General features: G+C 34.0%; 1 long non-coding RNA gene across 1 annotated transcript; it reads right to left on the bottom strand.

Annotated features, from left to right (window-relative positions):
• Positions 1–3,013: 3,013 nt before the first annotated feature.
• Positions 3,014–18,751, bottom strand: LOC145270452 (uncharacterized). The gene is made up of 2 exons (XR_013865364.1): positions 18,505–18,751; positions 3,014–9,513 (listed from the first exon to the last, which is right to left on the bottom strand). It is a non-coding gene; the product is annotated as an uncharacterized LOC145270452 (long non-coding RNA).
• Between the last annotated feature and the right edge of the window lie 813 nt (positions 18,752–19,564).

Below are 19,564 nucleotides of genomic sequence, written 5' to 3'. Positions count from 1 at the left end.
AAAATTAATTTTGACGTCAAGACCCTTTGACGGAGAACGAAAATAGCCTCCTTCTTCTTGGCCGGCTAGGTTCGAACTAAACGACAAAAACCCTCCCCCCTCCTCCTCCTCCTCCTCGTCCTCCTCCTCCCTCCAGAGTGTAGGAGTGGAGCCGACTACTAGAAAGGGAACTATAACGATGCTGCTGCTGATGATGATTATGATGATGATACAACGATATGTAAACATTTTTCAAGGAGAATAACAATGAATCTTAAAACATTAAATAATAATTAATAGATTAGAATACTTCACCCGAAATGTTGTACAAAGATTTATATATTGTTGAAATTTTTCATAGAGAAATAATTTTTATTTATTTTTTATTCATACACATTCACCATCTTGGCATTTGGTGAAAGGAACGCATTCGTTGACCGGCAGGCCACTATCATCATCATCAGCAGCAGCATCGTTATAGTTCGCTTTCTAGCAGTCGGCTAGGATAATTATGAAGGGAGATAATCCAATTATGTTGTTAAGTACTACTAGTTAATTCTGTTTGAAACTGGGTCGATTTTTATTTCATATAACGGTTAAGGGAAGGTAATTAAAGCCGTTTCATGTTTTTGGTTCATTGATTACAAGAAGGCATCTATTATTTAATAATTAATTTAATCAGACAGATCCAGAATGTACTACGATGACTTTTTTAACAAATTAAGTATATAAATTTTGTTTTTACTTTTAAAGAATGTTTTTTGACTCATGGGTTTAACCTGCATCTGTTATTAATCACTTATGCTGCTCATGTCATATAATTCATGCGTTGTATTCTTGGGTGTCTAATTAAATAAAATATTATATATCCTCTAATTATTATTCTGACAGCAAAAACCACCCATGGCTACAAGTGTGTTTCACTCCGATGGGAAGATATCCACTCCTGCATTTATGGGCAAGAAAACATTTAGAAGAGGGAGTGAAGTAGCTAAACAAGTAAGTCAGCATGGATTCTACCAACTTAGGGTGTCAGATGACAAAATCCATTGAATTAATATTTAAATAAATTTACAGTCCCCAAATTGCTAATTTAATTTTTAATAATAACTAGTTTAATTGCTAAGTTGTTTTATTGATTTGAGGAGGGGATCACTTATTTCACCGTCAATACTGCTACGACTGAATACGAGAATGCTCACCGTTATGGAGAAAAATTCCATTCTTAGATGAGCTATGTACTTTATCTATAGTTCTTACCCGGTTAAGAAGAATGGAAGCTCTATTCGCATGTTAGATTTGGATCCTTCATTTAGATTGTTACAATTCTAGCTATTTAATTCTACATTAAAATTTAATCCTAGCATCCCCTGCAATGTTTAAGAAAGCACTTAAACATAGTGACGTAGCTAAGTCACTCTGTGAGTTACAGCGCGACAATCGAGTTAGCCTGGGAATTTCAATTCCCACACTAGAAATCATTTTGTGAAAATTCAAAGAATGATTACAGCCACGATTGTATTTCAATATTGTTCCTTTATATCTGCGTCAATATAAATAAAGGGAATCAGAGAAGTTCGATAGTTTTCTAGCCAGATGTAAATTACAGACATTCAGGTGCAAATTCCGAGATTTCAAAGAAACAGAGAAACAAATTATAGGGCAAGTAATATCTGAAACAAAACATCCAGAATTTTAAAAACAACTTCTAGCAAAGGTAAATATTTGATACTGCAGGGAGCTATAAACTGCGGCAGGAAACATGAAGCTTCTATAGACCACATGAGACGAGCAGCTGAAGTCTAAAAACGAAAAAGAGATAGGTACAGTGAAATCCAAGAATTATTAACAATGAAAAGCTACAATACAAGTAGAAAATTCCCAGGATAGGGTATGATATGTTCAGCTTGTGGATAGAAAATTCCTTGGGGTAAAGTCTGCACTCACAAAGACGAGAAAGCAGTATAGCATATGACAACACTATTAATAAGGAAGGGGGCAAATAGTAATCCAGGACGCCGAGATATACAAAATACAAAGGAAGCAGTATAAGCACCAGAAACAGCAACCGTGCTCACTCTGTAAATGATTTCCAGAGGGACAATGAAGGAGTATTTAATAAGTTTGAACTAATATCTTTCGACTCTATCTAACAACAAAGTGGTCGTCGGCCATAAAGTTTTACAAACCTTATAATAATACTTCCCAACCTTTCTGAAAGCTAAAGTTCATACAAGAGCCGAAGACAATACACCTTCCGGAAAATGGTTCCATATCTGATAAGTGTAGCAGGACAACCGCTCCTCGGTGGAACAAAAGATGAATCAACTGGGCGCTTCTACACTATTAGGACGAAACTTTGGAAATCGTGTGACCTTCTCCTGCAGCAGGACCACGTCTGATCTTTTCCCATGTCGCATTTAATCAGTCTTCAATCATGGCCGGGTGTTTCCAAGTGCTCCTTGAGTTAACAGTAGATATGTCGTTTGCTCTGCAGGTTGGTCGTATGCTGAAAAAACAGTAACTCAACAATAATGGCGATAAGACAATTCCTATTTCGATTAGTCTCCTTAGAACGTGGGGATTCTCCCATGAGTTGCACCTGCGAAACTGCAAGCTGTTTTCTCATGACCCTCTAACCTCAGCTCGGGGTAAATATACTCAAAATCCAAACATCTTTCTCTAAACAGTGAGCCAACATTCATTTGCACCGACTCCCAAAATATGTTTTCGTCACATCTCTCAAAATGATATTCTTTGTCGAGTTATAAATAAAATCGTATATCTTTTTTTTTTCTCAGCAAGGTTTTCCGCTGTACACTGGGCACACGAATATTCAACAAAAAGTCATATCTGGCTGTTTTTTTTCAGTGAATTAGAGTGTATGCTTCTTATTTCGCTTCTTATTTGGGGAGCTCAACCGCTTCCTGGACGGTAATATCACAATCGTAATACTGATTTTCACATGAAAACAATCGTATCTACGTATTACTCATATTTTTAAGATGATTATATCCAAAAAATAACGAAAATCGATGAGGAAGAAAATTATTTATTAAAGAACATAAAAATACAATTTGAACAAACAGAAGACACAGAAAAGTTCAAAAGAGGTAATTTTCCCTTTGGATTAAAACAAGATCGCCTCAATTTTTCACCGGGTAACACAATTAAAGTTGTTGTTTTCAAATTTCAGTAATATTCAGGTAACTTCGATTGCACATTTTCGAAGCTAATATGTAATTTATTAGAATTGATATATCATCAGTAGAAACTATTGTTTTATTTATCTAAAAACTCCATTTATCAACTACAAAATCTAAAAAGGGCCTACTATCATAGGATTACCCTCGACCAGAGACTATAAACTTCAACTCCTCTTTTGGAAGATTATGTTTCCAACGGATGCCTTTTTACCTGGAGATGTCTCAGAGTATGTTTATCTAAAAGAGAGACATGATCCTCAAGAAGCGCCCCGGAACTCAAAGGCTGATCGATGAGTTCATTGCTATTGAAGGAACCCAAGGAGAGCATGAAAAGCAACTTCACAATTTAATGAGGATTGCATAGTAGGAAGGAATTTGTTTCAACCGCGAAAAGTGTTAAATCAATGAGAAACAGATTCCGTTTTTTGGTGCACTCTACAATCTAAAAGGTATGAACCCTAATCCCATCAAGGTCACTGAAATAAAAATGTTACATAGACCATTGAACACTACCGACATGCAGCTGTTGGAAATCATAGGTACATGCCACCTTTCATTCCACATGTCAGATCTCAGAACACCATTGAGAGATCTCCTTAGAAAGAAGTGAAGTACTAGTTGACAGAAAAAGCACACCGTCATCCAAGTTTATGCACCAAGTAGAGAACTTGGTGACGCCTTTCATCAAGAAGGAAACCCCATAGCATTTTAATCAAAATCTTTAACAGAGACTGTACAACGCTATGCCAACATAGGGCGGGAGCAATTGTTTTTTGTCTGTGAACGATTCAGGAATACACCTATGAGAGTACGTTTCAGATGGAAAGCGATTATAAGCCTCTGGAAATGATCAACTTAAATAAGTTGCTTGCAGCCCCACCTCTACTCCAATGCATGCTGTTAAATTTGCAAGTATATGATATGTCGATTGTACATTGCCGTGGAAAAGATATGACATCAGTGGATGGATTCTCATGGTTATCAAATAAAAAAAGCTAAAGAGCCATTGACTTGGACCTGAGGGTGGATTTTGTTGGATTTTTAACCCCAAAACTATCTCATGAAAATCAATCAAAAAATGGGGAGAAAACACTTTATGAATTAAGGGGCATTACACTAAGCGGTTAGCCTGACACACTCAGAGAATTGGAATTAAAATAAAAGATCTTATTGGCCCTATCGAGAAGAACTGTCCATTTAAAATGGAATACTATTGAAATCAAACAGAATAATAATACCCAAATCAATTAAACAAACAGTATTACAAAAATACACTATAAATACCGATAAATGTAAACCCCGAGCAAAAAGTTGTGTTGTTTGGCACACCATAAATACATAGACAACACAGGACAGCAATGTACCATATGATAGAAGCACAAAAGAGTGCAGATTATTGAACTCCCAATGCTCCATGAGATTCTAGTTAGGCCATAACAGATAGTGGCCACTGACTTATTTAATATTGATATTCTAAAATGTATGCTTATTGTGAACTATTGTTCCAAGTTCCTATTTATGAGATTGTTAAAAGCCCCTCATGTCAAATGTCTAGTCTGCAGAACCCTTACGTCCAATCTCTAGTCTGTTGACTGAAATTTGACAGCGTTGTTTGGTAGTGAAATGTAAACACACAGACACACAAAGACAATTTCACTTTTATAAATATATAGTTTTGTTAACGTTAGGCAACTGACAATAGAGTAAACATAAATGAAAGCTAAACTCTTGAATTAAACTGAATTCCACTAAACCCTTTAAACGTTTCATGAGATCACCGCCTGGCGATAAGACAATTCCTATAGTAACACATTTCATTTTCATAGTTGTAGGCGAGTTATTGTACTAATACTGATGAGACCCACTAAAAACTTAAATATATGAATGGTATTTGTCGGAGGGGGACCATTCAATTTAATAATTTTGTGTTCACTTTGTCTGAGTTAATTTAGGGTTCAGGAAGATAATTTCTAGCAGATCAAACAATAACTAAAAATAAAAAAGACCACAAATTCATACGAGAGTTTCTATCGTATGCGTTATCATGTTTGTACGTAATATTTATAAAATGTAAAGCAAAAACACACTACCTATAATATAGTTCATCTAAAAAGGTTTTGGTACAGTCCAGTCGCAAAAATATGTCTGATTCATAATATTGTTTGTGTCAATACTATTAATGTAGACAGGTGGCCAATTAATAATGAAACATTCATAAGAAAAGGGCGCAACAATAAGATATTTCATTAGCACAATTTCATGTATCACAACAATTATATTACTTTCTTGCAAGTTTTTTTTAAACAATTCATTACTTTCTCATATTGTATTATAGTCTTTAGTTCTTTTTTAACACAGTGATCACCACTTATCAAGGCCCGGAAGCCACTCAGGGATAAGGGTCACTGCAAGTACTTTACGTTAGTGTGGAGATTTGATGAAGTGTTTACTTAAGGGAGCGGTACATTAGGAATTTGTTAACGTTGGACTTGAAGACATCCAAGTTGTAGGCAGGTTGGAGGCAGACAGACGGAACAGAGGTCTTCCATAGGCGTGCGGTTCTAAGAAAGAAGCTTTGTTCATGGAATTCACGTTTTGATTTAGGCACAGATAAAGAGTGGGGACATTTTTCACAGTGAATTCAGCTAGACGGGTGTTTTTCGTGAAAGATTGGCGAGAGGGGACCAGAGATTGGAGAGCAGACGAGCACCTGCCATGGAAATAATGATAAAACAAGGATAGGCTCGCAACGTCTCTTCTGTGGGAGAGATGTTGACGGGTAGAGAAAAGGGCATCCCCCACTAAGCCACGGAGTCTATTTTGTAATCTGTCAAGGCAGGATAGCCTGTTTTTAGCAGCTCCTGCCCAGATATGGCAACAGTATGCCATCCTTATGAAAATATTTATTAAATTCGAATTCTTTAGATATTTTCCAATTGAGTTTCTATTTCATATTCACCAGTAAATAAGAATACTTACATATTGTCAAAAATATTGATTTTACCTTTTTATTTTACTTTTAGTTCTGACAGATCAAGGGGCTGCTTTCTGAAGCTAACACTTGATGTTATGATGTAAAATTATGCGAGGACTATTTTAAGAATAGACGCTGTTCCATTGATGACTGCTATTTGTATTTTCTTACAGCTTGGTCTTCCAGGGATTGCTTCTAAGTATTTCTGAAGATACTTTTTTATTAATCCAGGTGTTCGAATATTTTGTTATCTTTTCTCGTTCAGCTCTATTAGGGTCAAACCCATTTGTGATTGTAATATCAATAATGATCGCAGTTCTTTCGGGCTTGTTCCATATTAAAATATCTGGCATGATGGCCTCGTCTTTTATGTATCTGCTGTTGGTATGTCTGTGTAATAGAACATGGTCACTTTCCAATTTACTGTTATCAGAAGTGGTTCATGTTTCCAAATATTGCTTTTCTTTGGTGAGAGTTCTCATATGAGTCAATAAATTTGATTTTACAGAAAAACAATATCCAAAAACTTCACATGAATAGAGGTTTTCTGTCTTTGTTTTATTTTACTTCAGTCGAAGTTCTCAGGAATCAAGGGGCTCACGACCTGGGGCTAACACTTGCAGTCATATGAGATACATAGATATTGGAATGTTCCATTAAAGTTCTTTATCTCTCGAGCACTGAGTTAGTAAAGAAATTGAGAACATAATTTATCTAGTCTGGTGAAGTGCTGGATTCGTGCTCTTACTTGAGGTAATATCACTTGCAGAAGGTCCAAAATTCCTCGATAAAGCTGGGGGCAGCTGTACAGAGGAGATCTTATTTGGCAGCGAATACTATGTGGTTTTGAATATTTGGTCAGGGTTTACTTCTATGGAAAATGTATCCTCATGCCAGGTTGTTCTGGCAAACCCCTTTACAGAGAGACCTTAGACACTCGAGGATAGTGTCTAGTAGGTATTCAAGGCATTAACGATGATTTTTGAGAACAAGAATATCCACAAACTTCACATGAATGTGGTTTTCCTCAGTATGCGTTCTCATATGTCTCACTGAACTTAATTTATCAGAAAAAGTATATCCATAAAATTCACATGAATGTGGCTTTTCACAATTGTGCGTTCTCATATGTTTCACTAACTTTGATTTTACAGAACAAAAATATCGATGACTTTTCAGAACAAGAGTATTCACAAACTTCACATGAATGTGGCTTTTCTCCAGTGTGAGCTCTTATATTTCACTAACGATGATTTTAAGAACATGAATATCCACAACCTTCACATGAATGTGGTTTTCCCCAGTGTGAGTACTTATATGTACCACTAACATTTACTTATCAGAACAAGTATATCCACAAACTTCACATGAATGTGGCTTTTCACCATTGTGCGTCCTCACATGTTTCACTAACTTTGATTTTACAGAACAAAAATATCCACAAACTTCACATGAATGTGGCTTTTATCAAGTGTGAGTTCTCTTATGTTTCATTAACGATGATTTCACAGAACAAGTATATCCACAAACTTCGCATGAATGTGGCTATTCCCCAGTATGCGTTCTCATATGTCTCACTAACGATACTTTCACCGAACAAGAATATCCACAAACTTCACACGAATGTGGCTTTTCCCCAGTGTGAGTTCTTATATGTCTCACTAAATTTGATTGATCCGAACAAGAATATCCACAAACTTCACATGAATGTGGCTTTTCCCCGGTGTGTGTTCTCATATGTCTCACTAACGTAAATTTTTTAGTAAAAGAGTATCCACAAACTTCACATGAATGTGGCTTTTCCCCAGTGTGAGTTCTCTTATGTTACATTAACGATGATTTTTGAGAACAAGAATATCCACAAAGTTCGCATGAATGTGGCTTTTCCCCAGTATGCGTTCTCATATGTCCCACTAAATTTGATTTCATAGAACAAGAATATCCACAAACGTCACATGAATGTGGCTTTTCCCCAGTGTGAGTTCTCATATGTATCACTAACGATGATTTCACAGAACAAGAATATCCACAAACTTCACATGAATGTCGCTTTTCTCCAGTGTGAGTTCTCTTATGTTTCACTAACGATGACTTAAAAGAACATGAATATCCACATACTTCACATGAATGTGACTTTTCCCCAGTGTGAGTTCTCACATGTCTCACTAACTTTAGTTTATAAGAACAAGAATATCCACAAACTTCACATGAATGTGGCTTTTCCCCAGTGTGAGTTCTCATATGTATCACTAACGATGATTTCACAGAACAAGAATATCCACAAATTTCACATGAATATGGCTTTTCCCCAGTGTGAGTTCTCACATGTCTCACTAACTTTGATTTATGAGAACAAGTATATCCGCAAACTTCACATGAATGTGGCTTTTCCCCAGTGTGTGTTCTCATATGTCTCACTAACGTTAATTTTTTAGTAAAAGTGTATCCACAAACTTCACATGAATGTGGCTTTTCCCCAGTGTGTGTTCTCATATGTCTCACTAACGTTAATTTTTTAGTAAAAGTGTATCCACAAACTTCACATAAATGTGGCTTTTCCCCTGTGTGAGTACTCATTTCTGACTGGCAATTGTGTGTTAAAACAAGCATATAAACAACCTAATATGTTTAGCTTATTTTTCAAAATTTTCTTAAGTATTTTTATATACTTTACACAAAACATTACCGTCAATTTTATTTCAATTTTTATTATTAGTCTTTTTCCCAGTGCGTTCTAATAGGTATCACTTACTTTGACTTTTCAGATCAAGAATATCAACACACTTCGCAAGAATGTGGCTTTTCCACAGTGTGAGTTCTCATATCTCATTAACGATGATGTGTAAGAACAAGAATATCAACACACTTTACAAGAGTATTGTTTTACACCAGTGTGAGTTCTCATATTAAACTAATGAGTATTTTATAAAACAAAAATGTTCATACAATTCATACGAAAAAAAAAGTTTTTCCCTTTTATTCCAATTTTACAAATCAGTTTGTTTAAGATGCGGATGTATCATCCCACAAGATACCAAACATTTCACGTTTTTATAAGAAAATCAAACAATTCATAAAAATGTAACTTTTTATAGTTTGATTTGTCATTAGTCAAAACTTTCTATTCGATATCTTATTATTTTATTTATTTAAAATTAACAGATATTTCATCATTTCAAGATGTGTCACATTTTCAAAACTATTTTATAACATTCGTAAATAGTAGTGACCATTATAAGAAACGTTCCCACTGATGTCGCTTTACTCTTCAAATAACGTAATTTTTTCCATCAAATAATGTTTAAAGAAAATCATATTCATCAAAAATCAATAATAGGGTCCAATCAGGAACATCTGCAAAAAATGAAATTCAATATTTTTAGTATTTGCTTTGATGTATTAGTATTATTTATTGTTAATGTTATTGATTTAAGTAACACCCTACATTAACTTCATCCAAAATATCATAACAGTCACGTTAAAAATAAGTACTTTCTAACTTTAAACAGAACCAGTAAATACAGGTATTGCTTAGAATATAATGTAGTTGAAAATATATATGTACTTTTTATGATTTAAATCAAAATGTGCTTTTATCAAACAGTTCTTTTAATATGTGTTTGTTTAATGTCTAAAAGTGTAATTTAGTAGAAATCCTAAAATGAAATTCTATACATTTAACTTTTTTAATTACTACTAGCAAGGCCGCACAGCGTTGCTCAGGATCGTATAAGACAATGGAAAAAATTTTCAACATACCTAATTAGTTTAGAAGTGAATCCAATATGTAGAAATATAAAAACATATACACACAATTAAAATTCATAATGATCGGTTAATTAATTTAGGAGTGATTCCAATACATAGAAATATATAAGTGTTGTGGGGGTATCACCCATCAAATGGACTGTTGTATCCATTATATAAACCATAGACCTTTTGATCCCAGGTGTGGATTAAACACCAGAGCGACCCTCGCCTGCTCGATGATGTTTGCTACTCTTTTCAGTTGTAACCTTTTTACGTTGTTGTTCCAGTAATTTTAAACTCTATTCCGTGGTTCTTTTGTCTTTGTTGCTTATGGCAACATTGGATTCAGAGAACGTACTTACGTTTAAAAATAGTGTTCTAAAAAATGAAACACTGACGACTTTGGATTCAAGGAGCATACTAAAATCGAAACCAGTAACGACATAGAAAAAATATTCGCATTGAAATAGTATTCTAAAAATACTAACGACGTCTGAGTCAAATGTAATCAAGCCTAAAGAAGTGTCTAAAGACTTGCAACTGAAAGGTTCACGGTAACTAAAAAAAACAAAACGCAGATCATTACGAAAAAAAGAGTTCAAAAGAAAAAAGTTTGTTACGAATTTCAAAGATAATGCTGTACTTTTGCAAAAAAAGGTTCGTCGCGACTTAGAAAGATAAATGTTTATACTTTTGGAAAAAGAATTCGTCACTTGTTGTTTTCACTGCTAAAATCGGTCGTTATTTTTTTTCTCTGGAGAAAAATATAAACTTGATTTTTTTCTTTAGACAATGAACTTTTTATATATTTATGTTTTTTCTGTTCGTTTTATTGTCCGGGGGAAGAAACAAGAAAGAATAAAACGGTTTTGTTAAATTAAGCGAACGTTTTGAAATTGCTAATGCTGACAAAGCAAAATGGACGAATTGAAAGTAGTGTTCGAACATTTGACCAAGTTGCATATCGATGCCGCAAAGCATCAGTCACAAGTCGAAAAACACTGGACTGAACATCAAATAGAAACGGAAGAACAGCAAAAGGAAGTTCAAAAACAGTTAGCCAAACGTCAATTACGAAAAGAGGAATTGCTTACAGAAATGGTTAAGAATAATGTGAATGCAGAAAGCAAGTCAGCGTTTTCTCAGAATACAATATGGACCACGATAGACAATTTTAAATACGAGGAAGAGGAAAACTCATTCACAGTGTATTTTCGGCGTTATGAAGATTTTTTTTTAATATTGACTGCAGCAACTGGTCTGATCAAAAGAAAACCAGACTTCTTCTACGAAAATTGGAAACGGCTGAGCATGATAAATTCGTGGATTACATCTTGCCTCGGAAAACAGCAGATTTATCAGTCAATGAAACGGTAAATTTGTTAACAGAACTTTTCTCATTGGAAACGTCTCTTTCCCATAAGCGTTGCAGATGTTTGAATGTGGTAAAAGATGATAATGACGATTTTTCACCTACGCAGCTGTAGTGAACACACACTGAGATGATTTTAAGTTGTCTGAACCAACAGCAGACAATTTTAAATGTCTTGTATTTGCGCAAGGGTTTACCTCCGGAAAAGATGCAGAAATCAGGTGCAGAGTGGTTACGAAATTAGAAAATGAACTGAACTTAACGCTTCAAAAATTGACTGAGGATTGTCAAAAAGTACAAATTATAAAAAAAGATGCAAGAAATATCGAAGTAGGCATTGCGAATATAAAAAAGTAACTAAGAAAAACCGTCGAAATGGCAAACATTCACTAACCAACGAAACTCAGAAAAAACTAAAAGCACCGAGCGCTTGTTTCAGATGCGGATAGATACATTGGGTAAAAGGATTATTAATTTTTACAAAAAGATGCCATTTGTGCAATAAGACTAAAAGCACCGAGCGCTTGTTTCAGATGCGGATAGATACATTGGGTAAAAGGATTATTAATTTTTACAAAAAGATGCCATTTGTGCAATAAGATCGGTCATAAAATTCGTACTGTAGGAAAACTCAGAATAAAAGCCGTGTACATCAAACCAGAACTAAGGACGTCAGTTAACATTTTCGTCAAGGCTATTAAATTCTAATTAGACAGTGAATCGGATCTTTCAATAATAAATCTCAAAACGTGGAAAATATTACGAAAGCCGACTATGTTAAACACTAACAGACGGCGACGGCCGTTAATGGTATAAAAATTCATTTTGAAGGTGAATTAATTACAAACGTCACTTTACAGGGGAAAACAAAAAAAGTAACTGGCCTGTGAAGAAGTTATAGTGAGGCCTTTCGACCTGCAAAATTTGCTTTGTCTGGATCAAACACACAGACACAGAACAAGCTGTGTGCAGTAGCACACACACATAGAGCAGAGCACGTGCAAACATAACATAACTTTGACACGCGTATACTTCCGGTGATCTATGACATAACCTTCCGTTTACGTCCTTTTTCTCTCGACACTAAGCCATGCACACGATAAACCACGCGCTTCATAAGCATGCACTTTGAGAGCAACAGCAATAACATAGGGTAGGCTTGTATATTTTTCACATAAATATTGTTACTTGTAAGATGCATACACATAGAACACACAATATGAACAATTCAAGACTGTCATATTTAAGCTATATCTAACTCAGTAAAATATGAACTATAACCTCTACTTATGCACACTTCCACAGACGTCAACGCGTACAAGCCACAAACACATGTCCTTGCATGACTACCCAATTATTACACCGATGTAGAAACTTTACATTGTTTTGTCCTAACTAAATAATGTAATTTTATATATATACTGGTATAATGGCTTTCTTTATTGTTAAGTCGTTAACATGCATTATATAGCCTCGCAACAATGTACAAAAATAGCCACAGATTTAAGTTGAAACCTGGCACACACCAGTGTTTAAAAAGAAACATAATGTTTCGTTCATTTCTCTGAACAGAATAAATCAGCAACTAGAAAGATTAGAAAGCATTTGTATACTGATTAAAATTGAATATAGTGAGTGGGCTGCTCCGGCAGTTTATGTAAAGAAAAGATCCAGGGACTTCGCAATCAGACTCAACAGGTCCTTAAAATATTTTCTCTATCCATTACACAGTCCAGAAGAAGTGTTCACGAAATTAAATGGCAGCAAGTTTTTTTTATAGATCAACCTAAGCAACACTTACCTACAGATTCAGTTGAATACAAGATTATGGATTTAAGATCAAAGCAGATAAATGCGAGTTCTTTTTACTAATAATTAAATACCTGGGTCAAATAATCGATAAAGATGGCAGACGTCCAGACTCAGATAGGGCGACCGCTATTAAAGAAATGCCGGCACCAGTAAACATAACTCAATTGCAGAGTTTTTTTAAGTTTGGCACATTATTGCCAGGGGTTCATCCCAAATATGCACAAATTGTGCGCACCACTTAATGAATTGCTGAAAAAGGATAAGGCTTGGGAGTGGAGAGAAGATTGCCAGACATCATTCCAGGAAATAAAAAGAATCCTGACTTTACAACTATTCCTATCGCATTTCAACCCGTAGTTGTACATAATAGTAGCTAGCGACCCTAGTCAATATGGCATCGGGACGTGCATGCTACATCGAATGCTGGATGGCTTGAAACAGCCTATTGCTTTTGCAACATGGACTCTCTTGCCAGCAGAAAAGAATTATTCTCAGTTCGAGAAAGGGGCCCTAGGAATTATATTTGCAGTTTCAAAATTCCACTGGTTTTTGTACAGAAGACATTGTTTTCTACAAACCGACCATAAGTCGTTGATATCCATTTTTTGATAAAAAAAGACTTCCAACATTCATTGCAAACTGACTATTTAGATAGGGAATTATTCTGCTGAGCTATAATTTTACAATTCAATTTCTCCTCTCAAAACAACTAGCCCATGCAGACAGTCTATCGAGCCTGATTTCTGCCAAAATGTAACCTTTTGAAAATTCAGTAATCGCAGCACTAGATATTAATAGTGATGTAAAAACCATAATAAACAATATTATCCGCGAACTGCTGATCACACTTCAGAAAATTAAGTCAGAATCTCTCAATGATAATTTTATTCAAACTACGAAGCAGAAATTAGCACTGGATGACACTAGTTCAGACATTTTTTCTGGTTGCGATGAAATACTGTTATACAGTGAAAGGGTTATCATCCCCCAAATCCCTCAAAAAAGAATTCTCAATGATTTTCACATGGGCCATCCAGGAATAAACAGAATGAAACGCCTAATGAGAAGTTTTGTTTATTGGCCAGCTATGGACCAAGATATTATCGGCATGGTGAACAGATGCAAAGGCTGTGCTTTAGCTGGAAAAGCACCACCAATAACATATAAACCTTGGCCTGAGGCTGAACAACCATGGTCAAGGATCCACATCCATTATGCCGGACCTGTGGAGGATTTTTACTACCTGATAGTAGTTGACTCTTACTCTAAATGGCTAGAGGTATTAAGATGCAAAAAACCGACCACGGCAACGACAAATTTTTTATTGGAATTGTTTGCTCGGTTAGGCGTTGTAGACTGTTTGGTTAGCGACAAAACTACACAGTTCACCTCAATAGAGTGCAGAGAATTCTGCAAGACGTATCAAGTCAAGCATATTACGACACCTAAGACCAGAAGCAACAGCCAGGCCAAATGCTTCGTCGATATGCTTAAAAGAGCATTAAAAAAGGCGTCCGGTACACCGACAGAAAAGTCCCTTCAGCAATTTCTGCAGGTTTACAGAATCACGAGAAATCCGAACAAACAAGATTCGTGATCCCCAGCAGAAATCATGTTTGGATGGAAAATAAAATCCGTATTTGATAAACTACTACCCAAACACATAGTACACAACAGAACCTCTACAATTCCTACAAAACTATTTAACAGCGGAGATAACGTGTATTTTAGACAGTTTAGAAATAACATCTTTTTGGGAACAGGGCACGATCTTACGAAGAATCGGCCATGTTACATACATCATTCAGCGCCCAAAGTTCCAACATAAGAGGCACTTTAACCAAATCAAGAAACGCTTCTACGAGGATCAAGAAGAACCACCGCAGGACGTCAGTGAGGTGATTAAAACTGTGTATTACTGTTTTGACATAGACCCTCCAAAAGGGATGTCAGAACCAAGATGCTCCAGCAGAAAGAGGAAGCGCACAGCTCCCTTGGTGGTCTGCTCAAAAAGGAGGAAATACTGATTTTAACAACTGCGGAAATCAGCTCGGGAGGGAGGTGTTGGGGGATCACCCTCCAAATGCACTGTTCTATCCATTATATAAACCATAGACTTTTGACCCAGGTGTGGGTTAAACACCATAGCGAATGCAATACATACAAATATATAAACATATACAGATAATTAAGATTAATAATGATAGGTTAATTAGTTTAAGGGTCTATCCAATACATAGACATATATAAATATATACACACAATTAATATTCATAATGATCGGTTAATTAGTTTAGGAATATATTATATAATTTTCAGTTTGGATTACTTTTATGTACGCCATGGGCAAGATTTCTTTCGTTTTTCATATGGGTACTATACTGTAAAAATGAAGAAACTCGATACGTTTATGTAATTTTCTGTTGTGTTACATTTTCTGTACACCAGGGTAAAGAATTTGTTTGTTTTGGTACCTGGGTGCTATAGTGAAGAAGCATCTTATTTCTCATATGTAAGTCATACTACTTGAATATTAAACGTGATTTTCGGTTTTAATAACTTTAATGAATGTTACAGATAAGATTTGTTTGCTTTTTCATGAGTACTATACTACACAAGTACCTTATACTTTGATAGAATTTCTTATACACATAATACATTATAAACTGATTATTGTATGTGATTTTTGGAATATGATAATACAAATATACAAACATATATAATACATTAAATTTATAATGATCAGTTAATTAGTATAGAAGTGAATCCAATACATACAAATATATAATAATATACGTGTACTAATCATTCATAATGATCGGTTAACTAGTTTAGGAGGGATTCCAATAAATAAAAATATATAAAGATATGCACATAATAAAAATTCATAATGATCGAGTAATTAGTTTAGGAGTGATTCCAATACATACAAATATATAAACATATGCACATAAATAAAATTTCTAATGATCGGTTAATTAGTTTAGGAGTGAATCCAATACATCAAAATACATAAATATATGCACATAATAAAATTCATAAGGATCAGTTAATTAGTGTAGAAGTGGATCCAATACATAAAAATATATTAACATATGCACATAATGAAAATTCATAATGATCAGTTAATTAGTTCAGTAGTGAACCCATAACAGAAAAATTTATAATCATATACACATAATAAAAATCGATAATAATGTGTTAATTAGTTTAGGAGTGATTCCAATACATACAAATATATACACATATACACATAATTAAAATTCAAAATGATCGGTTAATTAGTGTAGGAGTGGATCCAATACATAAAAATATATAAAGATATACAAATAATTAAAAATCGTAATGATCGGTTAATTAGTTTAGGAGTGATTCCAATACATAAAAATATATAAACATGTACACATGATAAAAATTCATAAGGATCGGTTTATTAGTTTAATAGTACCTATTTACTATGCCTCCCCACAGGACAGAGTTAGACACCAGAATCGTTTTTTAACGTGGAGAAGAGGTACAAAAATAAAAATTGTCTCAGTCGTGAAGGATTTCTTCTCCACCGAAAGAGAACAAGAAATAGAAGTGCAGCATCTGAAGAACAGATACTAAACTTTGATCTTGTCCCGAATTAGTTTAGGAGTAGACCCAATACATAAAATTATATAATCATATACACATAATTAAAATTCATAATGATCTGTCAATTAGTTTAGGGGTGAATCCAAGACATAGAAATATATAAACATATGCACATAATTAATATTCTTAATGATCGGTTAATTAGTTTAGGAGTAGATCCAATACAAATTCCATTACTTGATCTATTTACGTGACGTTTTTGAATGTAACAAATAAGCCGATATATATCATATATATTTTGAATATGGCATTTTCGTTACGTAAATCAAAAACATTCTTTTGTATTTTTTAAATAAAAGTCTTCTTGTGTATTTATTACATACTATTTCGAAATCAAGAATATTGGAATGAAAAAAAAAGGAACTGATAGAGATCGAAACCGCAACACTTGTGCTAGTAATCGGTCACGCTACCTGTTGCACCAACGGGACAACAGCTTCAATAGCATGGTGAAATATCTTAATAGATATATTTCTCTTTTATTCGATATGTAAGTTTATTTAATAAATATCGAAAATTTCAGGAACAGATGACTATTGTTTGATTTTGTTTTAATAGATTTTTAAAACATGGGTATGTCTACGGCTTCAAAAACATAACGACAGTTGTTTTTAAAGCCTCGATAATGTAAACACTATTTTCGTCTCGGATTTTCCTTATTTTTATGTTGTGTAAAAAATTTGTAAGAAATATTAGCTTCTTTTGAATGGTAAAAAAGATCGGATGATAATATTAAATTAAATTACAGTTACACAGTGTTGCATACAGGAGGGGTTTAAAAGGGATATTTTTGCAGTACAGACCCGTTTCTTCGACCTTAATACATTTAATATTTAACACATTAATCATTAAAAATAACATGTACATTTAGTTTGAAAATAGATATCGTTCTTGAAAACAAATATTGCAGGCCTCTGTTTTATCATTAAATTTTATCAATATTGTCCAACAAAACTGAGCTGTTGGTTTAATTCTACAGTAAATAAACTTCTGTTCATATTACTCGACTCATCGATGTCCACCAAACGAGTCACTTTCACTGATTGTTTGTTTAAAGAGGTACATAGAGTTCAAAACGTAGCACTTGTTTCCAGGACACTCGTTTCAAGAACATTTTCACACAACATTCTCACAAACATCGATTTATTATTTATCTTTTCTTTTTCGTGTGTTCAATCAACACACACGTTAAAATGACAACAATATAAAATAAGATTTATTATTTCTTTCTATGCTTAAATAAAACAATTTTATGAACTTTTATATTCGTCTTCGCCTCAACGCTGATTCTGACAACTTTTAATGTTTTTGTTTACGTTGAGGTACTAGAAAAACGTTATCCTATCACCATCGCAACATTGGTGACACTCTCCGTTAATCTGGTCCCTCGTTGTAACATGTTAAAACAATTAAATATTAAAAAAAAGCTGTTTTTGTGCTCAGTTGTCTAACACTTTAACCAACTTTGAATTAAATTATTTTGTATATGATAATTATTATTATTTTTTTCAGAATTCATAAGTTTTACTGAAATAAATACATTTTGTACAAAAATTTAAATGTTAGATTGAAAAAAATATTTTAGATTTTTTTTTTTTAATGAGAAACTCATACTTTTTTTTTTATTCACGTATGTTATAAAGCATGGTGAAATGAATATTTTTCATTGGATTGCAATAAAAATAAACTTATTTTAATGTTTCAGATTATTTTAAAAGTTATTGGATGTAATTTTTTTTTAAATCTATGAAAAGAAAAAAAAAATAACTTACCTTTTATTCCAGTAATTCAATACGAAAAAATGGGATGAATTCGTTTTGTTCTATTGTCTTCAAAACAGAACATTTGTTTTGTTTGTTTGGATTTCTTTAGCAAATTGATACAACTTTTGTTTTGTGTGTCCAATTCATTAAGAAATAAAATATATGAAAATATAAAAGAATCAAAATTAAAAGATGAAAAACACAATTTAAACGTGAAATTATTTAAAGAGAAAATCAACTGTTAAAGAACAATGAATTTAGGTCATCTTAACACGGTGTAATCATTATTTCGTTCTTCGTGTAAAAATGCCCGTTCATTAGTAAAAAATGTGCCATTGTTTTCCCATCATTATTAAAGCATATTAAATAATGAAATAAATTGTATGCTTAAAATTAAAACAATTATACCATTAATAAAGCAGCGTCACACTTTAAGCCGTGAGCTTTTTTTTTCTTTTTACATTCAAGATAAAAAAAAAAAAAAATTAAACAAATAATTAAATGAAGTCAAAATTGGTAATGCGGCATATTCACTCATTGTAATCATCGCAAAATACCGGAAGTTCCGGAAAACAGATGCTTACAACCAATTTCGCGTCCCACGATGAAAAAATTCAAAGTCATTGTCTGTTTCTTTTCAGCGTTAAATTTCAATGTAATAAATAAGAATAAATAAACAACTTTCTTATGTAAAGTATATTTATGAACTCACATTAATGAGACGGTTGGAATTGCAGTTTTTTTAACTAGCAATTCTGTTCTTTTCTCCGTTGTGGATGTTTATTTATCATAAAAATTGTGTGTACATTTGGGGCATACAACAAGTGTCAGGCAGGTTCTATATGACAAAAAATGCTACAATTTCATGATTAGGCATGAAGCCCGAGGACAATTTGGCTCAATTTCATCGTTGTACTTGTGACGCCTGCCATTAAGGACAAGCGCATTCCTAACCAATCGCCAGGTCAGAGAAAACTCGGAATTGTTGAGGTAACCCCGGCCTGGCGCCCAATTCCACAGAGTTCACCTCCCCATCCGACAGCCGCAGCCGCTCCCCTAGTGGGTCCGA

This window comes from Euprymna scolopes, chromosome 46 (genome assembly GCF_053919585.1).
Source record: "Euprymna scolopes isolate OS-2025 chromosome 46, ASM5391958v1, whole genome shotgun sequence".
Lineage (NCBI taxonomy): Eukaryota > Metazoa > Mollusca > Cephalopoda > Sepiida > Sepiolidae > Euprymna > Euprymna scolopes.
This window is presented reverse-complemented; position numbering and strand designations above follow the sequence as displayed.